This window comes from Camelus bactrianus, unplaced genomic scaffold (assembly GCF_048773025.1).
Source record: "Camelus bactrianus isolate YW-2024 breed Bactrian camel unplaced genomic scaffold, ASM4877302v1 HiC_scaffold_33, whole genome shotgun sequence".
Lineage (NCBI taxonomy): Eukaryota > Metazoa > Chordata > Mammalia > Artiodactyla > Camelidae > Camelus > Camelus bactrianus.
Window position 1 is genome coordinate 3,186,527 of NW_027413948.1, and position 22,366 is coordinate 3,208,892.

Consider the following 22,366-nt stretch of genomic DNA (forward strand, 5'->3'; position numbering starts at 1 on the left):
CGGCTGGGGCGAGAGGCAGCAGGTGCACACCTGGCCCTCGACAGCTGTGACCAGGGCGCCGGTGTAGGTGGCACGGGCAGAGGGGTCTGGCCCGAGAAATTCAGCTGAACACAGGCTGACTCACGCCCTCGCGGGCTTTGACGCGAGGACCGCCCTCCCGCAGACGCTTGACCCCTTTCCGGTGAGCCCCCACCTTGCATTTCCACAGCCAGAGGCCCCGGCCCCGGGCAGGAGCTAAAGGCCTACCGGTCGACAAAGCTGAGAAGAATTTGGGGCCGATTCCCAGCTCGGAGCTGGGGCTTCCAACCCCCGGTCCAGCTGGCACCGACTGCGCATGCGCAGGAGGGCCAGAGATCCTCTCTTGGTTCTGTGATAGAGGCTGGGGCATCGAGGGAGGGAGAAGAAGGGGGGAGGAGGAGAGGAGGGGAAAAGTGGAGGGAGACAAATGGACAGGAGGAGCAGAGTGTAGGTAGGGATCTGGAGAGGGGAGGGGAGTAGCGGAGATGTAGAGAAAAAGCTTTACTTCTGGGGCACCCCGAAGGAGGCGGCAGACTTGCCTCTGTACCATTCTGTAACCCTTCAAGGCCCGCAGCTCAAGTTTTACCTCCCTGGTCCAGCCCTCCAGGCGATGCCTCTGCTGAACCCCTACGGGGATCACGCCTGTTGTCCCCACGTGGAGCTGGGTTTCCTGTTGCTCTGGGAACCAAGCACCAGCAGGTGTTGTCTCTCAGAACTACCTTGGGAAGTGTACATATTCCCCTTTTACAGGCTTGGAAAAAGGCAGGCACGATCTCTGCCTTAGCTCCACTGTCCCAGGTGTTGGCCTTGCAGGGAGCGGGAGGTACAAGATCAGAGCCCCAGACAGAGCAGACTGCCTGAGTGTTGGTGCATAGTCCCATCCCTCCTGGGTAAAACACACCTAACCCAAGTGGAACCATCAAGGGCTCACAGTAGGTTCCTGGGTGTGGGAGAGCTGTCCTCAATTCCAGTGCCCAGCTTGCTAGGTAGATAGGAGTTTTACCGAGTCCAAATTCATTCTCCTCAGTGAAGGACAGGCCAATAAGTTGGGAGACCCGCTGCTGGGGCATGGAAAAGCAAGTTTCTGTAGAGCTAGATGGCAAACAAATGTCCTGAAAAACCATCTCCCCAAGTCAGAATTCAGGCTCCTTTCCTACGTGCTTGGTTGTTGCAATCTTCCTGGTGTAGGAATTCCTTGTTGTTAGAATCCTTTGTTCTTGCAGCTATCTGCCTGGGTCAAATCTCTGTAAACCTCCAACAAAACAAACGTTATTTTCTATTCTGTAATTTGTTATCTTTTTATGAATGAAAAAGTGTTAAATATCCTTAAAGGTCAGAGCCTTCAGAATAGGCTCTTCTGTATATTTCAGGCTCTAGGCAACATTGTTTTACAAGCAAGATGAAGCCTAGGAGACAGAGCAAAGGGTTAAATCAAAGGAACAGATCTAATATGGAGTCAGGTTTGTTTTTTTCTATTACCGAGGCAGAAGCCACTTGAGGATTTAAATCCCTTTAAGTTAAAAATAACTAAAACTTTAAAGGAATTTACATACATAGGTGGGAATGTGCATAGCATATCTGGAAAAGCACACAAAGGATAGTAAACAGTGGCATCTCCAGGGAGGGCTGGAAGAACAGGGGATGAGGGAAAACTTCTTTCACTTGTGTATTTTTGTGCTGTTTGAATTGTTTTTAACCATATGCATGTATTTCTTTTTCAGTTTAAAAAAAGTGTAATGGAGCAAAGGAGTAACAAGCTCAGCAAATACAGCAGCCATGGAATCACTGAGCCATCAATTTGATTTCAGCCAGGAAGCATTTATTGACTCTCTCCTATGTGCCCAGTGCTGTTTTAAAACTTCTTTTATTATTATTAATTTTATTATTATTAATAATAGTATTATTGATTTTATTAAGAATATTATTATTGATTTTATTTATTTATTATTCTTATTCTTATTCTTATTCTTATTCTTCTTATTATTATTATTTTATAAAATAGCAACATGCTATCCCTCACCCCTGCCCATGGCTGGTGGAAAACCAACTGAGTTTTTATTGAATTGTTTTCCAAGGAGTAGAGATGAGTTATAAACTGAACACATCTTCAGGGCAAAACAGATGGAGTGGTTTTACAGCACGCCAGACAGCTATGAAGGGTTTTCAATAGAGGCACCCAGACGCTGAGAGAGAAATCCTCCAGGACCCTACAAAAAGCTGCCCAAACTTCCTTCTCCATGGCACTACTGAAATAGGAAAGAACAAATCTGACTCCATAGTAGATCTGTTCCTTTGACTTTAAGAAAGCCAAGTTAATACGCTCCGGTCTTTTCATGGGTTATGATGTCACAGGGGAGATGGACAGGTTAACAAGGGACGACTCTGCAGTGATCACGGAGCCGGGGAGCGGGATGGGCGGCAAGATGTTTGACGGAGCCGCAGCTGTGACCGCGCTTCTAGGCAGGAACACAAAGTCACCTCGAAAAGGTGTCAAACACGTTTGTCCACGTCCTCATCACCTGAAATGTATTAACGAGAAATGGAAACCCATAAAATGCCAATATCCTTGGTGGATACACCGTCCAAATTGCAAAGTCACAGTTTGACAACTGGCCATCCCGGTTCCCTGGGATTCATTCTTGGAGAAACTTAAAAACCACTCCTCTGTCCTCAAGAAGTGCTTTCTACTTTTCCGATCTTTGGCTCAGGGATACAGCATGTTCAAGTGAACTTCAATGTCTGCACAGATTTGACTGTCTTTCTCCAGGTTCGCTTGTCCATTCTAAAGAGGCCTGAGCTAATTCCATCCTCCGTAAGATCTATTCCCTCCAGTGACTACTCATTGAGCCTGCAATTAAAAGTCAACTGAACAAGGCTGTCTGTCCTCAGCTAAAAAGTTCACCCACCCTTCACTGCTTTCTTAATCTCCTCTCCTGGCTAATTGCAACAGACTAACACCTCCCTCTACCAAGCTCCCCGACTATGTCAGTTTGTATCCCCAAAGAGAAAGTAAGGTCCATAAAATAGGAGACAACTCCATAGTTGTTGCCGACGAAATGAATCACAGAGCTGCTGTGGTGCAAAATGTCTCCCGAGATTCGGGTTCCTTTATTTTTTATACCATCTACACAAAGGAGTAACTCTTACCAAGCACAGAGATTAAACATTTTTTAGGTTGACGCATGTGCACTACATCTAAGGCTTCCTTATCTTAATTACATTCAGACTCTCCTGTTCCCAGGCCTGTTCTTTGTGAGGAACTAATAAACATTCTTGTCTGCAAGCAATGTTTCCCCTGGGAACGGGCAGAGTTCCTTGGCAGGAATTTCTGTTTGAAGACAAGTCCGGCCACTTCTGTGAAATGTCCCGCGTGCAGGCACATCCACAGCTTCTATGCTAAGTTTCCTTCACATAGTTACCTCTGAATTCCTAGCATATAGTAATGTCAATAAATAGATATATGATTGTGGCTTCTTTCCTTTAAAACATTTCTGGTTATTTAAATGACCCTTGGAAGAGAGGTGTTTGCGGTCCAGTATCTTGATCCACAATACTCTGGAGGCCTTTTTCAGAATGGCTGTTCACTGATCCATTCAAAACACAACTTCTCATTCCAGGAGTAGCTGTGCTTCTCTGCCAGGAGTTTGTGGTCACTCTCATGCCAGAACAGCTTTAAACTAATCCTTACTTTGGATTTGTTATTTTTCCCCTCTTCCAAAAATATTGACATTCCTTACTTTCTTGCCTTGAGGATTTTTTTTCCTAGTTCAACCTTTAGTAAACCAGGCTTCTCGGGATGGGCTTGGTCTTACATATGATCAGCCATCTAACTCCCAGTGTGAGAGGAATCGGGCTTACCTCCTGCCCTCCTGTCAGGGCAACTAAAACTCAGTTCAGGAGCCAACAGGCACCCTAGGGCTTCTAAGGCTCGCTTATCTCGCAGAATCCCTGCTTTCTGCTTTGTCTTGGCTTCTGAGGATTTCCCCTCACTTTCTTGACAATTAGCTGCATTGCTTGAAAGATGAGGAAGGAAGGTTTTATTTCTTAATCAGCATTTCAAGGAACTTGTGTAATGAAGGTTTTCACGAGATTCTAGAACACTCCATTGCCGAGACAGAAAACACACTAGATATTTTCTAAATTTAGATATCATGTGCATTTTTCTTTGTTTTTGTTTTCTTAACTGCTAACATACATTTTTTAATTAAAAAAAATAACGCCCCAAATAGGATAGAACATTGAAGGGGCATAAAAAATTAAAGGACAAAGACAGAAAAATGATAAATACTGTACAAAATTAATATAATACATACACTATTTATCAGATCAGCAATTCTCAGTAACAGCTAATTGAAACAAGATCATGAGGTAAAACGTCTCTCCTGTCAGGAGATGGCCAACAGAAAATAGAATAAATACAACAAACTAAAATTCTAAGTCTGGTGAGGTACAGAAGGCTACCAGCTAAATGTGTCTTCTTCTGGAAAAGAGGGAGGCTCACCAGCTCTTTACTGTTGAGCCTGAACCCAAGTGAGGGCGGTAAAGTGAGCTCTGTAAGTACCCAATTAACAAAGTGAGTGATGAATAAAGAGACGTGAGCTTTGATGACAGAGATGATACTACTATTCACTTGTCCTGTAAAGTATGTCTTCACGTTCAGTGATGAAACCTCAGCATCCTCAGGGATTGAGATTATAGGAAAATGCACAGCCCGGGCCCAGACCTCCTCTTTGAGCTCGTGACATTGCACTTAGATGTCTCAAGGGCACCTCAAACTCCACCTGCAAAGAGCTGACTTCACGGTTCTCCTCCAATAGCAGTCTTGCCCAGGGCCCCTGGTCGGGGGACAAGGTCTCCCTCCCTATCCCAGCTCAGACCCATCACTCACAGATGTGACTGGACCCCTCGTTCAGGGCCCAGATTTCCTCAGTCATGGAGTCCCACCACCCAAACCTGTCCTACCAGGTACTCAATGGCACTCACTCAGCACTGACACTGTGTTGGGGACCACGCTGCACACTGCACACACGTAATCTCACTGGATCTCCACAGCAGTCTTGGGAAGTCGGTACATCACTGCTTTAATTGATTAGATAAATTGTTTCACTTCCTTGAGTGCGTTATCCAAAGTGACACGGCTACTGAGCCACAAACCTGGGACTGAAAACCACTTGAAAACTGAATACTGCTACACCTCGCAGCCACCCTACTCTGACTCATCACATCACCTCCTGCCGAGACTTCTAAGTGTTTCTAAGCATTCTACAAGACAAAAGTGATCTACGAGAGCACCCCACTCCCCTACTTAAAATCTGTCAATGACGGTCCACTGCCCTTAGGAGAAAGTCCCACCGGCCTGAGCACAGCCCAACGGCCCGGCATCCGCATTCCCTTTGCGGCCTCACCGCCTCACACACCACGCAGCCCTACACGTGCCGTGTCCAGGACAGGGATGCTGACTCTGTACAACCCGGGGCTCATCTCAATCGAACAATGATCACCCTCTTCAGTGGTCACCCTCTTCATTGCTGACTCTCAGAAAAATATTTTCTCAGTATGAATCAATATCTTTTTCCTTACAACTTCCCATCAGTGATAATGAGCTCCCCCCAAAAGAGAGAAGACCTAATCCTCAGACTCCTTATCTGTAAAGTGTGAATAACAAGGAAATATGTGATGTTTTAAGAGAAATAATATTCATGTGAGGCTGAGGGACAATTCCCAACATACAGTAAGCACTCAGTATGTGCTTACTTAATATTAATAAGAATATATTGCATTCCAGCAACCTTAAATCAATGTTTTATGGCTTTCTCCAACAGACTGACAAACTGTTGGACGAACCACTTTGAGCAGATCAGCACAAGTGTACTGGGAGAGGTAAGTGCTGACTCCAGTTACAGCTGCAGCCAACCAGCACTACGGGACGGGGGCAGTTTGCTCAATCTCTTACATGTTGCTTGAGCATTTAGTTGTAGTTATTGAATAAAGACAGGTGTTCTTTAGTCAAAGCTCCTGAAACATAAATCTTCAAAGACTGATGCAAATTAGGTTTAAAGAACAACACTCTCACTCGAAATTATTTGAAAATTATAGTCTTAGCTCCTCTGCACATCAAAAGGCCATGTTCTTAATGTATCTTACTAAATACACCAAAAGGTATGTTTAAAAGAAATTAAGATAAAGCCATCCTGAATAAGCTCTCAGTATCAACTGCACAAAGCCTCAACCAAGGGTCTCATTTCTCACTTCCAGATAGGTGTTCAGGTAGCTTAACTTGAGTCTTGGTTTCTTATAACATGGGGGTCAGAAGAGTTGTGGATAGATTTATGTAGCAAATATAAACCTAGAGTATTTGCTGTGTGGGAATCCTAGAAATAAATTGATATATAGTCCCACCCTTAAGAAGCTCAGCCTTTCCATTTCCAACAGCATTAAAAATTAAATGAGAGATACATTTAACAAAAATTTACAAGATTTGTACATTGAATATTTTCAAGTATCTCCGAAATAAAATTTACAAGATCTACATATATGGAAGACATCTCATGTTCATGGAATGGGAGACAATATTGTTAAAAATGTTAAGACTCCCCAAAGTGATCTACAAATTCTGTGGAATCCCTATCAAAATTCCAGCGGACTTCTTTTCAAAAATTGAAAAACTGATCCCAAAATTCATATGGAAGTGCAAGGGGCCCAGGACAGCCAAAACAATCTTGAAAAAGTAGAGCAAAGATTGAGGACTCACTTTAAAGGGTACTAAAATCTATAGTACTCAAGTCAGTATGGTACTGGCATATTTTGTATTAATAAATCTACGAGACACTAAAAAAACCCAGGGGGAAAAAACTTACATTTACATTCAGTTTTCCACAAGGGTGCCAACAACACTTCATTGAAAGTATAGTCTATTCAACAAATGGTGCAGTGACACCTGGGTATCTGCAGGGAAAGGAATGAATCTGGAATCTGGACCCCCATATTTTATATAACAAATAAATTTAATTCAAAATGGATCACAGACAGAAACGTAAAAACTAAATGTATAAACTTTTTAAAAGAAGACACAGTATAAATCTTTGTGGTCCTAGGATAGGCTTTGGTTTCCTAGATACAATACCAAAAGCACAAGTGATAGAAGAAAAAAGCAGATAAACTGGACTTCATCTAAATTAAACCTTTTTCTTACAAAGGACATCATCAAGAAAGTGAAATGACAGTGGTAGGGGGTATCTCAAGTGATTGAGTGCGTGCTTAGCAAAAAAAATAAAATAAATCAATACATCTAATTACCTCCCCTATAAAGAATTTTTTTTTAATGTTTAAAAATCTAAAGTGAAAGGACAATCTGCAGAATAGGAGAAAAATTTTGCAAAGCATGTATCTAATAAGAGAGTTGTATCCAGGATATATAACAAATGCTTACAACTGATCAATACAAGAAAATAGACCCAATTTTTAAATTTGCCAAGGATTTAAATAGATATAGAAATGGCCAATAAGCATATGAAAAGATGCTCATCATCACTAGCCAAATCAAAACGAAAATGAGATCGCTTTTTACACCCACAAGGATGGTTATAATCAAAACATGGACAATAATAAGTGTCGTTCAGGAGGCAGAGAAACCTCATATGCAGCCAGTGGAAAGGGACAATGGTGTAGCTTCTTTGGAGAATTATGGTGTTTCCTCAAAAGGTTAGCCTTATATGGTTCAGCAATTCCACTCCTACATAGAGATTTATCCCTCAGTATCCTCGGGGGTTGGTTCAGGAAACCCCCACCCTGGATAACATAATCCAAGGAAGTTCGAGTCCCTTTACAGCCATCTGGATCCATGAAGTGGAAACTACAGATATGGCGGGCCAACTGTACAGCCAACAGAATGAAAATATATTCTCACAAAAACTTGCACATCAACATTCAAGGCAGTATCATTCAGAGTAGCCAAAGGTTACAAACAATATCCATCCATCAATGAACGGATAAACAAAATTACCAAGATTATTCCCACAAACTTTTGGTCATTGAATCTTTGACAAAGGAGGTGAGAACATACAATGGAGTAAAGACAGCCTCTTCAGCAAATGGTGTAGGGAAAACTGGACAGCTGCATGTACATCAATGAAGTTAGACTACTCCCTCACAGCATACACAAAAATAAATTCAAAATGGCTTAAAGACTTAAACATGTCGACCAGATAGTATAAAACCCTTAGAAGAAAACATAGGCAAAACATCTGGCATACATCTCAGCAATGTTCTCCTAGAGCAGTCTAATCAAGCAATAGAAATACAAGCAAAAATATACAAGTGGGAAATAATTAAACTTACAAGCTTTTTCACAGCAAAGGAAACAGTAAGCAAAACAAAAAGAAAACTTATGGAATGGGAGAAAATATTTGCAATAAATGAGACTGACAAGGGCTTAATTCGCAGAATATGTAAACAGATTTACACATAATAAGAAAGAAAAACAAACAATTCAATCCAAATATGGGCAGAAGTCCTAAAGAAACATTTCTCCAATGAAGACATACAATTGGCCAATAGGCACATGAAAATGTGCTCAATATCATTATCAGAGAAATGCAAATCAAAACTGCAATCAAGTATCACCTCTCACCAGTGAGAATAGCCACCATTCAGAAGTTCACAAACAATAAATGCTGGAGAGGCTGTGGAGAATAGGGAACCCTCCTACACTGTGGTGGGAATGCAGTTTGATGGAGCCATTGTGGAAAACAGTTTAGAGGTTCCTCAAAAGACAAAAAATTGACCTCCCATATGACCCAGCAATCCCACTCCTAGGCACATATCCAGAAGGAACCCTAATTCAAAAAGACACCTACACCCCAATGTTCACAGCAGCACTATTTACAATAGCAAGACATGGAAACAACCTAAATGTCCACTGACAGATGAATGGATAAAGAGGTTTTAGTATAATTGTAAAATAGACTACTATTCACCCATAAAAATATAATAAAATAATGCCATTTGCAGCAACATAAATGGACCTGGAGAATGTCATTCTAAGTGAAGTAAGCCAGAAAGAGAAAGAAAAATATCATATGAGATCGCTCACATGTGGAATCTAAAAAAAACCAAAAACCAAAAAACAAAAAAGAAAGAAACAAAAAGATAAAGTTATATACAGAACCGAAACAGACACAGAGACATAGAAACCAAACTATGGTTACCAGAGGGGAGAGGGTGTGGGAAGGAATAATTTGGGATTTCAAGATTTGCAGATACTGACTATGTATAGAATAAACAGCAAGTTTATTCTGTATAGCACAGGAGAATATATTTAATATCTTATAGTAACATGTTTAAAAAGAATATGAAAATGAATACAGGTATGTACCTATATAACTGAATTGTTGTGCTGTACCCAAGAAACTGACACAACATTATAAACTGACTAGACTTCAATCAAAATACTTTTAAATAGACCAATAAGAAAAAAAAGAAAAAGGATATTATCAAACCAAAAGAATAAAGTACTGATTCAGGCTACAATATGGATGAACCTTGAAACTTTATGCTAAAATAAGCCAGACACAAAAGGACAAATAGTGCCCTTTTAGATGAACTGTATCTAAGCGTTTACTGTACTACTCCTGTAAATTTTCCGGAGGTTTGAAGTCTATCAATATCAAAATAAAATGTATTATTCATTAAAAACATAAAAGGATTCTTTAAAGGAGGGCTTTAATTATTAAAGGCAGAAGTGCAAGTAAAGCTCCTGGAACAACACTTTGCACGTCCACAGACAGTCACTGCTTTCACTGCCACTCAGAGGGTGGTGCCAGCGCTGATGAGGGCTGCCTCCACTCGCTCCCCTGCAGAGAGGTGTGAGAGCCTGGGCTCTGACAGGCAGGGTGACGGTGACCCTGGCTCAGACACAGCCATGCCCCAGACTCTGCGATAACCAATTTTCTTATACAAACTGCTCCATGTAACATAAACACGCTACAGAGATGTAACTTACAACACAGGGAATATAGCCAATGTTTTACAATAACTATAAATGGAGCATAACATTAAAAATTGTGCATCTATTGTACACCAGAAACTTATATCATATTGTAAATCAGCTATACCTTTATAAAAAAATTAAAAAATTATTTAAAAATGTTATCTCTTTAGTAGGCAATTTGGTTTTTAAGTAAATACTAAACAGCTTAGAATGTATAAAAGCATTAAAGTGTGATGTTTGTTTACATATTTATTTACTTTCAGCCTCCTGCTAAAAGAGAAATTAAACAATTTTTTTAAACACAACTTAAAAACCATAACAACAAATAGACAAAGTGAGAGTGAAGAGAAAATGGAGATTCAATAATTAAATGAAACCAGGGGGAGGTAAAGTCATAAAAATGGATGCCATTAAGCCAGGGTAAGTGTTAAAGTCCTACTAGAAATTCAGCTGTAAGATTCTTGGCAGCTGATGTGAAGGAAAAGCTCAGCTGGGCTAACGAGCTAAGTCATAAATCTAAGTGTGATAAGTGTCGCTTTAGTGATCTAAGTTCTGCCGGGCTAAATCTGAAGTTTAGTGTTAGTTTACTGGGCTAACAAGCTAACTCGTAAATCCAATCTCAACAAGTGTCAGTAACGTGATCTGTTCCAAATTGATAAGCTCCAGTGTACTGATTCCTTGCTTTTTGTTGTTTAAGCCTTATTAGCTAATAGCCCCATACTTGTAATTAAACCTATAAAACCTCATGTGCACATCTTGGAGGTGCTCAGAGCTTCGGAGCAGAAGCCCCTCTGTGCCTGCCGGCATAATAAATCTGAGTACTCCAACCCTCCGAGTGGTGCTTGTTTCTTGGCTGGCCTGTGGTTTCTGTAACATTAAAGCAAAAAGAAAAAGATGATGGGGCGGGCGGGAGAGCTCAGCGTGTTCTTAGCGTGCACGGGGTGCCGGATTCAAGCCCCAGGGCATCCACTAACAGATAAATATACCTAATTACCTACCCCCCCCAAAAGAGATCCAAAGAAAATAAAAAGAGAAATTTCTTTCCTAAAAAAACCTGATATTAAATTTAGATTAAATATTTTAAGAAAAATAGAAAAAGATGAGTGACACAAGCGATAATGCCCGAGAGATAAATCCGCGGTGGCTGCTGGAAGGTCCCCATATCCCACGTGCAAAAATCTGAAACAAACTTCTCACCACTCAGAGTCATCCTCAGCCCACCCCACCCCTCCCCCTGTTAAATGCAGGAGCACAGGCAGGGCCCTGCCTTTGCTCTCTCTGTGTCATCACAGTGAGACAGGATGGAAGGGGGCAGAGCACAGCCATTCAAGGAAGGCCACAGCAATTAACATCAAAATGGTGAAGGATTCAACCTCCAATAGGCCTTGAGGCTCAGGATGAAGAGTTTTAACTTCTAGCAGAGCTTGAGCTTCATTATACACCCATTGTAATAGTAACATGGTGAATAACACGCCCCCAGGCACCATGGCAATCCCAAGGCTAGCCACAAAAGGTCAAAGGGTGGGAAATGGCCAACTCCCTGGGAATCCCAGCCCCTTACCCTTAGGCTGGTCCTTCTACTTATTAGCATATGAAACCACCAAGCCCAAGAAAACAAGCAACACAGCGCCGCCTCGCGGTCAACCCTCTCTCTCCCTCTTCGGAGAAAGCCCACACTCTGTGGAGTGTGTACCTACTTTTAATCTGAGCAACCAACCCCCACACCTCGTGGCGATTCTCTTGCTTTTCAATGTACCTCTCTGAGTAAATCTACCTTTACTCAACAGTTGTTTGCTCTTGAATCATTTCTTACACGAAGCCAAAGACCAACATCTGGAGGGACAAATCCCAGGGGCTCAATTAATGCGTGGGACACAGCCCTTCTCATGCCCCACATCTGTTTTCTTGTATCAACAGGACTGGGTTGTGAAGGGAGTTCTTAGGCCCCAGCTAAGGGACAGAAGCAGCCCTGGCATCGGCCCGGTTCTCTGTGGTTCTCTGTTGTGCTGACTCCCCAGCCACAGAGCGTTCTCCCTAGGCCTGTCCCCACAAAACCCTTCTCTCCAAAATACAAGAACATCATGTCACAGTCCTCTTGTCCAACCAGGAAATGTTCAGCCCACTTTTTCCTTCCCCAGTAAAAACCTAACTGTTCTCCCTCCCATCCCACCTCTTCTTTCTTTGTGAGAACTCTGCTCTCCACACAGACCATCCTGAACGCCGGTGCCTTGCTGGCTGGGACCGAGATGTTTCAGTCTCACAGCCTGCATCCTTTCACTTTACCCTTGCCACCTTAAGCCTTTCCTGAGTCTCCCACCACTCTGATTCTGAACTTCACAAAGTGCTGAGGTTACAGTCACTATGTTCATACCTCCCAGGTTTTAGCTAGTTTTCCTTCGCAATATCTTCACTAAGGAGCTGCATCAAGAAGTTTAAAGAGGCTATTCTTACATCTGAGCTGAGGAGCCTGCATAAAATTTAAATGGCTTTGAAGAGAGAGTTAACCAAGGACAGAGTTGTCGCAGGTCCTAGTCAAAAGTGTCATGAGGCAAAATGTTCTTCAAAGGCTCAGAGTGGCTTCTGAACACGGAGTCGGCAGGGAGGAGATGCCAGGAAGTGTGTGGAGTGAGTGACACTGGGTACACTTCCCCAGCTTGGGAAGAATTGGATTTTGTTCTAGTTTTCCAAACAATTTCTTACTACAATTTTCTCTTATTGTCACATACCATTTCCTACGAATTAAGAAAATCAATGTCAGTCATTTCGGTCACTTGGGAGAAGCTACGCGATGCCATTCACAGGGCTGGGACATGACAGCCACACCAGTCTAGGTTAAATGACCAGTGGGGGTAATTTCCGAGGTATACAATGGCATGCAGCAAACTCCCCAGCTTCAATGACCTCATCTCAAAGGTGGGGCCAATACAACTACCAAGCAATGCACGTGATGATTATGGCCAACATCTGTCTACAAGGTTATGTGCCCGTGACAGCTGTCGCTTAATGGTGAATGAGTACGATCAGCGAGGCTCAGTCTACCTGGCCACACGCGCCCTGCCTTCCTGCCTTGGTGCAGCAGCAGAGCTTGTTTAGCTGAGATGAACGCCCCCAGAGCAGCCCCGACGGGAAAGCTCCCATCTCTGCACAGCAAGGTGTGTTCCTTTCCTTCTCAAAGCTTATCACAGTTTGCTGTCGTCTGTTTTTATGTTTATCCCTTTAGTACCTGCCTCCCCTCCTGGGTTTTGCTCAAAAAGCACAGGGCCAGGTATGTCTTGCTGCCTGCTGGATATTCTGGGCTGGGAGAGAGGTGAGCCCACACCTGCTGAACGGAGAGGCCAGAAGGCCCAGGGGCCCATGCTGAACCGAGGACCCTGCACCCAAAATTATGGTCTGAGTTTGGGCAAATTACACAGTCTTATTTACCCTGTGATTCCTCATCTCTCCAAGAAAATACCTGCCCATGGCACATACAGTTACACGGATTAAAGGAAATCACCAAATTCACAACATATTCAAGGGGCCAACAGTGCGTCCTCAACAGACACATGCTGCCTTTACGGCTCTGACACACACTAAGTGGGGCGGACGGACGCAGTGAACACTGATAAGTGCCAGTGTGTTAAGTGCTTCATGTGTGTTATAATATTGTTTACAACTTGCAAGAAACTCAGGAAGAAATGAGTATTATCATGCCCATTTCACAGATTCACCAACAGGTTAAGGGAAGTTACACTCTAGTCCAAGGCCCTTTGGTGAGGAAATGGCTATTTAAGCCTGAATCTGAGCCCAGGCCTAGGCTACGTCTCTCTCCAATCCACCTGACCACTTGCCTATGAAAGCCACCTGTCCAAAACACAAGTTTGCACAGGCCAGCTCTTAAATGCAATGTGTGCCACTGTTTGTCATTGTTGGTTAATTACCATAAACTGCTCTCCGAAACCGCTACAGAAAAGACAGGTAGACCCACATCCCTGCCCACAAAGAAGAGGAGTTCTGTCTTGCCTTCTCCTGTAGTGTGCAGAACACCTTCCCTACACCACCAAATCTTTTTTATATGCTTCATCCGTGTTTATGTTTGCACACGGCATATTAAACTAGAAGGTAGCTGCAGTAATTCCATCTCGGTTGCTTTCCAAGGTTGCAGATTATCCTTAATCAGTCCGTGAACGAAAATACTACAATGTGTATGAAAATACTGCAACCATGTCAGTAAACAAAGAATGCTGAAACCAAGTCAACAGCGGCTGCCGCCACCCCCCAGCGAGGACAGGCCTGCAGCCCAGCCTCTGCAGCCACTCACAATGGTGCCCTCTGAGGGGACTCAGAATAAGAAAGGACAGGATACTGGCCCTAGATAGCTAGGTGCTTGTCAAATGAATGAATTCAGTGAGCCCAAATGTTTGCTTCCTCCCATAAATATAAAAGCACTAAATTCTTTAACTTGAGATATCTGGTTTTCTTTAGATAACAAGCAATCTTTTATTGTTCCAACTACCTGGTCTTTGTTGTAAAGCTCCTATATATCTTAGCTCCTCCCCTAAGTCTTTGGAACAGTCCCTCAGAGAAATCTGAGAGGCTGTCATCCCCGCTGGAGTCCTCTCACCGAATAAAACTTAACTCTTAACTTTTATGCTGAACATTTTTTTCAGTCGACACAACTTACAACAAACCCAGGAAGAAGTGAATTTTATCATGCCCATTTTACTGATTCACCAACAGGCTAAGTGAGGTTACATTCTATTCCAAATTCCTATGGTGTGGAAATGCCGATTTAAACCTGAAGCTGGGGTGCCCATGCCTGTGCTCCTTCTCTCTCCCATCTACCTCATCATTTCTCTGTGAAATCCACCTGTCCAATACACAAGTTTGCAGCCGGCCAGCTCTTAAATGCAATGTGTGCCACCATTTGTCAATGCTGGTTAATTACCATAAACTGCTCTCAGAAGCCATTACAGAAAAAACAGTTGGAGCCAATTCCCTGCCCACAAAGAAGAGGAATTCTGCCTTGCCTTCACCTGTAATGTGCAGAAACCCTTCCCTACACCACTAAATTCAAACGTATGCTTCATCCGTGTTTATGTTTGCACAGGACTCATTAAAGAACAAGGTGTCTGCAATAATTCCATCTCGGTTCCTTTCCAAATATACAGATTAGCCCAAATCAGATCCAGAACAGACACAACTCATCAAATGCGCAATGAAACACACTGGATTAAGAACAAAATGCTTGTCCTAGTCCAGAAAACTACAGGTCCCTCTTTCTTCCTGTCATTATAAAAACCCACCAGAACTCAATAATTTGCTGTCTGCTCATCTGGCAACCAAACTCAGAGAAGAGTCAACTCAGCAGAGCGCCCTACTGGGGAGAACACCCCGCAGCAGCACTGCGAGCTTCTTGCCCTCCCGCATGCTCTGCTGACCCTTAGTGTCCTCCGTGACCAGGCCAAAAGAGCTGTTCCCAACAGCTGCAAAGTCCCACACATTAAATAAAAGCATTTTATTTTAGACGATATGTTACATATATACCCATCTCTGAAAGCAGCTTTTCCAGAAGCTCAAATCTTCAACATTAATCTGCAAAGGCAATCCGGGTCCCCAAGAGAAAGCAAGTCTTAAGACGATGCTAAGGCCTCCAAAGTCCCCTCCAGAACCATCAATCAAACTGCCTGCATGTCTGCAGCTGCAGGCGGCTACATGTCTGTTTTTAAAGCACCCCCCTCCTGCCTTCGTGTGCTACAATGTCCCTCTACGCCCTCCCATCTCAGGGTAAGAGCAGCCGCTGCAGAACCTTGCAGGGCAGCACTGACAGTACTGGACACAGAGGATCAGAGCTAAACTAAGCCTTCTGATGACACGAGCTTGTCACTCTGTCACTTTACAGATGAAGATATATATAGAGAGGTGGGGTGATCTTGCTCAAAGTCACACAGCTAATAATTGGCAAAGTGTATAACTCTGCTCCTCCCTTCAGCGTGACGCCCCATCTGGGATGCTCACAGGGTTCTCTCGTGCCTGCCTGACCAGTCCTTTCCGGTCACTGATAACCCACCACAGGGTCTGTCCGCAGGCTGCCTTTTCAACATCTTTTCCCTCCAGTTTCTCAGGAAAAAGGCTGCTCCGGCCACTGTATGACTTCCGGCTCACCGAACCCTCCGTGCTCAGGCCAGTCATGCCTGTGTATCCGGCACCCTGCTCAGAGGCTCTTCCGTCCCTGCAGGTGGATTTTTCCACTCTCTGCAGGACACCCCCTCAAGGGAGCCTTCCTCTCGCCCTCAGCATGGCAGGTGTCCCAGGCCACATCCCGAGCTGCCCCATTAAGAATGCTTGTGCCCAGTTCTGCTAGTCAGACCAGCAGCTTCAGAGCCCAGGTTTATGCCCGGGTCACCAGGCAGAACTACTGCCCATCTCCCAGCCCCTACCCAGCAGGTCACCAGGAAGTCACAGTAGGTGCCCCACCCAATCCAGAAGGCTGTTCACTTGCCAGCACTGATGATGACTGCTTTCCAACCTTTGGTCAGTTTCACACAAAATAGCAGCTTTCACTTTAGAAGCGGGGGGGTTTCCCTTCTGCTGTCCATCCTTACCGGAAACATCAAGGGAAACCAAATCGCCTTTTCTCAAATCTATTCTGATGACACATTTCCACCCACAATACTCACATACTCAAGAAGTTTGGGTCCACGTGGTTTTGTTTCCCTTACGCTAAGTGGCTCAAAAGACTTTGGGATTCTTTCTCTTTGGAGGGTATTTGTTTGTACTCAGTTTATCGGCTTTAATCTGTTTTTGTCTCTCTCGTCAGGGTCCGTGGCAGTTGCCACTTCTCTCTCCCTACAGCAGCCTCCCTCCCAACTTCTAATCTAGGAAATCAGCTGTGATGAGGGGCCCGGGGGAAGTCACAGAAGATGGATCTAAGGCACAGAGAGGCGACATAATTTGCCCGAGAAGATCAGTTTCAACCCCCAACAGTGTCACGTCCCTCTGTTTAACTCTTATGCTAAACTACTTAACTTTTAATAGATTATGGTTATAAACAGATGAGGTATCAAAATACATACAAGGACACACGTCAACTCTAAGATTTTCATTAACTCCACTATTTTGTTTCTATTTATTTTATTTGTATTAAAAGAATTAAGAACCTCTGCAGTCAATATAGCAAAATGTTAATGGGTTTTAAATCCAGAATATAGAGGCATAAGTGTATTACTCACACTTTTTTGTATATTCACAAGGTAAAATGATTTGAAGGTCTCTCTCCCCTGCCCCCTACCCACTACTGGCTCTCACCTGAACTCCCAGACCACACATCTAACAGCCTTTCATTTTACCCACAGCTGAACTCATCAGTTTTCCCGCAGAACTCCCTCTGCAGCTTCCCCTCCTCAGAGCACAGCAGGACCATCATTTACCATACTAATCCACCCAAAAACCCTGGCCTTACTCCATCCTACCCACACAGACGTCATTCATCCTTTCATTTTACCATCTAACATGACTTCAATCTGTTGGCTTTTTCCCACTGACCGTCCCACTTCTCAGGTGGAAGCCACAAATACTTCCCACATGGAATCATGAGTCTCCCAGTGGCCCCCAAGCCACTTTTCCCTACTTGACACAAATGGGATTCTGTCACTCCCATGCTTTTAAGACTCTTTTCAAACCCACTGTTCTTAGAAGAAACTCCAAGTTCTTCACCTGGTGAAGGTCTTTGCCATGAAACTATCAGCTCAGGGAGGGGAGGACCCGCCCTCTCCCCTCAGCCCCACCCTCTGGCAGAGCATCACCTCTGGAGGACCTGCTGAGCTACACAAGCCTGTATTCTAACCCTGGTCTTGAGTTCTTAGCAAACTGCTTCACTTATCCGTACAAATCCAAGGTAGATTAGAAAGATGTTAGATATTTAACTAGACTTTTGATTTGGGGATTTTGCACTAGCAACCTGCAAGTACATGTTCTAATACTTCTGTCTTCTTAAAACCACACCCAGATTTCAGTGGTATCTGTGGAATGCTTTCAGAATAAAAGGAACTGTACTTTCACAGACTTTATGTTTTATAATATGAACAACCTGGACAGGGTCACGAATAGAACCGCCTAAAAAGTGACAGAAGACGGGTTAGAGGCATAAAGCAACAGGTCTCAAGGACAGTAAGAGCAAAGTTGTTTCTCCAAATCCACCCTAAAAAGTGAAAGAACAGAAAATTCTGAATTTTGAAAGTAAAAGACTATCATATAAAAAATAAAATAATCCTCTTCATCAGGGTTTCAAGATCTGACTGCAGAATTTTTAGCAGGCCATACTGAATCCTAGCACAGAAAAATCAGATGGACTAGTGGTGAGTAAGTTCCAGGAAAACGGCAGTAAAACCTCCACTTGTAAGAGGACACACAACCACTTGTCGAAGGTGATTGTCAACCACATTCTGGAGAAATTCAGAAGATTCAGGTTCCACTTCCAGATGGTGATGACAAGGAAGAACCGCTTGGATGCACGCTTCTAACTGAGTCACCGGCATTCTAACACTGCAGGGGGAAAAGGAGGCCCTCAGTCAAGAGCAGAGGTGTTCCTGTCGTGTTTCGCAGGGCGCGCCTCGGGCACTCAGCGCCCTGCAGCAGCCCGGCCCCAGGCGAGGACACGCAGCGTGGCCCCCCAAAGCAGGAAGGGCACTGTGCTTGAGAAAACCCACCCCTGATGTGGGCAAGAGGGGCTGGTGGGGTTGAGTGAACCTATAAATGCCCACAGAAACACACCTGCATTCATTCAAGTGATACAACCAAAAGTAGCAGGCTATTTTGCAAAATTTCAATTGTCAGTGGAAATTTTACCATTCCTTTCTGCTTGTCCCCTGCACTCTGAGACAGGCTCAGGCTCTCTCACACCTGCAGGTCTGATGCAATAGTTGTGAAGTCATTTTACTTTGCTGCGATTGACCTCGCTTCCCGTATCACTCTGTCTGTCCTCTCTTAACACAGTCAGATGTCTCTCCCTGAGTTCCTTTCTCCTGCTCCTCAGATCCTGAGATAAAGGGCAACTGAAGACACATGACCAGAAAAGGCACTGTGGACTTCAACAAAGTCCTCAGTGACCCCCTAGGGGAGTGCTGCCTACTTGTCAACTTCAGTTCTCAAGGTTCTGCCCAGGGTGACATCCAGCCAGGAGAGTGGCCCAGGCCAATTAAAAGCTGTGTGGCTTGGGTGCGGGGACAGGTGCAGGAGCTGTTTCTGGAGCCGGGCCCCTCCACACCTCTGCTCCCCTCTCTCCCTAGGCCCAGCTGCCAAGCCCCCAGCCTCCCTGATCTTCTGCATTTCTCTTCTACTCTACTCCAAACAATTTTCCTCTTCCTTTTTTCCCAAATTATCCCCAGCTGGAGTGATTTTTCAATCACAGTATCTGAAAAAATTTCCTGCAGCCGAAAAAGAGGTCTCCAGAGGGCAATGCCCATACGCTGTTTCCTGAATAGAGCCCCAGGCTGGGGGGACCCTCACCAACACTCCTGGGGGCATTAGGCATGTTGCGGGGTCAACCACCCTCAACAAGAGTTTGCTGAGACCCCAAGGCCCGCACAGCATCCCTGCTCACAAAAATGTAGTCAGCCCACTTATCAGTTATTAAGAAGAAAAAATACAAAATTGCTTATGTTTCTTACTAAAATTATTTATGAGATGGAAAAAGAAATTGCAATAGGAAAGAAGAAATCTGACTCCGTGTTGGATCTGTTCCTTTGGCTTTAATCCTTTGCCCTGTTTTCTAGGCTCAGACTAGTTAGCTCTACACCTTTTTTGAAAGAATGTTGACTTTAGCCTGAAATATACAGGAGAGCCTATTCTCTGGGCTCTGATCTTTAAGGATGTTAGCTCTTCTGCACTTATGTAGAGTTTCAAGTTGCAAAGTAAAGAATAACCTTATTTTTGTTGAAGGTTTTAAAGGGGCACCATGATTTCACCCACATGGACAGCTGCAAGGACAAAGGACACCAAGGACAAACAATTCGTACAGCAAGAAGTTTGCAACAACCAACCACACCCCCTCCCCTTTGCAGTATAAAAGGAGCACGAATTCTGACTTGGGGAAGAGGGTTCTCCAGGAAATCAGTCTGACATCTTCTGGGTCTGCCAGCTTTTCAGATAAAGTCACTATTCCTTGCCCCAACACCTCATCTCCCAGTTTATTGGCCTGTCATGTGGCAAGTAGAATGTGTTTGGACTCGGTAACAAAATACATTGGAGTTAGTATGTCTCCACTTCTTCCTCATTTCCAATATGTAGCATGCACATCATTTATGATCTAGTGAAAATAATTCATCAAAGACAACAATAACAAGAAACTCATCTAGCTATCAACACTGAAGTCACAACCTATTAATTTTACATGCCATTTAACAACAAAACCAAAAAACTTAATATAAAGGCTTGATTCCATGGAAATAAAATTATTTCTAGTCCTACAAAACTTTTTCTTTTCTATTTTCTTTTGTTTTCATTATTGAAAGGAAAATAAAAATCAAATCATTTTATTTCACGTATTTTTGTTATAGCTACATATTTTAAATACTACAAAGAGATTTAAATTGCAACAAAAAAAGTTCACATATTAGTATAAATATATATATACAATCAATGGGGATTAGGAAAAGAATAGACATTTACTAAAAACCCACTGCACATCCAGTCTTTTACAAGCATATCCTGGAATATAAGCTCTATGATCCAGGGGTCCCCCACCCCCATTCTCATTGCCAACTCCCTTAGTAATCAACTACCAAGGCACCAGCTTAGAACCACGCAATCAGTATTTTAGGTATAAGTGAGGCAATTAGCTCATTCAATTCTAAAACAAAAACCCTAAAATAAACACTGAACTTATTTACAGATAAAGAAATTTGGACACAAAAAAGTAAACTTTCTTCCTCAACGTCACGAAGCTATTAACTGGTAAAGGCAAGATTTGAACTCGTCTGCCTGATTCTAAAAACTAAGGTGGAAATCCCATTCCACTTGTGATGGTCCAGCAGCACAAACTATCACCCTATCTTTGTTCAGATCAAGCCTTAGACAGCCTGAGACAGCACCCCTTTCCTATGGAATTCGAGGGCAAATGATAAAAATAAGGGTTTTATATCCAGCAGTTTTCTTAGGTCTCATTTACATAAAGTGTCAGCAGGTCAGCAGAAAATCTCTGGGCAATGTGAGTGGGTCCAGAGCTTTTTGCTGATAAGAAACTCAATCTATCAGGATAGAGTGACATTCCCATGAGAGGCCACATGGACATAAACTAAAGGCAGCTGAGCAATGAAAAATAGCAAGACCCTGGAACTCAAGCAAGAAGGATACCTGCCATCCCACACCCATTTGCCTCTTCATCCATGTGGACACAATGTCAGGAGACCCAGGTTCTTGTCCAAGTTACACCATCATGGATTCTCACCCATAAAAAGTTACGACTCTATGCTGTCTTAAGTCCTTTCCAACTCAAATATGATGACACCAATATCTAAGCAGAATCTCTATGTCTCCACTTCCTCTCTTCTAGTAGGAGAATAATTCTATGGCCACAGAGAAATCCAATAAAAAACAATGCATGAAGCCAGGAGAAAGTCTGCTTAAGAGACTTTGCTCTCACGCTCAGTGAATGAAAACTCAGAAAAAGTGGTCCTTCTCCCTCAGGAATTGAGAGGTAGCCAGATGTGTGTGTGTGTGTGTAAATCAAATACAGTCAAGTCTGGGATGTGAACAGATTTTTTTTATGTCACTGTCATTTCTAGGGAATGAGCCAACTTTTAAAGTAATTTGAATCTAGTGTTCTGAGAGAGTCTCAGGATCTTTTGGTGGAGGAAGGGAAAGGAAAGGAGGAGAGGTAATGAAGCAAAGGAGTAAGTATACTGCTAGGGAAAGGCAAAACATCAATTTTGTTCCTACTGGCATAACATACAAATTAGGAACTGTCTTTCTCCCGATGTCTTGTCGAGCACTGAGTTGCAGAAGAAGAGACAGCCTATTTCTCACTGAGCTTGTGACTATATGTGACATCTTGTAGACACAGATAATTTACCCTGAACAAATGCTAGCAGCAGGTTGTAATTCTCCTGTTTTGAGAGACAAGAAAACAGGAGTTCAAAGAGGGTAGATAACTTGACAAAAGTCAGAGGACCAGTAATCAAGAGAGGATGAATTCAAACTCAGATCTGAATGCAGAGTCTCATCTTCCCACTCCCAAGACTGGAAAATCCTTAACACACAGGCTCCCCAGCTCCCCTGCATTGTTCCTGGCACCAAGCATTTCCCATGGCAGAGGTCTCCAGTTCTCACAGACACAGCGCTCTGTGCAGCCAATGACCTTCATCGGATCTTGATCACCTACCT

At 43.4% G+C, this 22,366-nt stretch overlaps 1 long non-coding RNA gene across 1 annotated transcript in view; it reads right to left on the reverse strand.

Annotated features, from left to right (window-relative positions):
* Positions 1-22,366, reverse strand: part of LOC141576775 (uncharacterized) — a 28,396-nt gene that overhangs the window by 401 nt on the left and 5,629 nt on the right. The window lies entirely within an intron of this gene.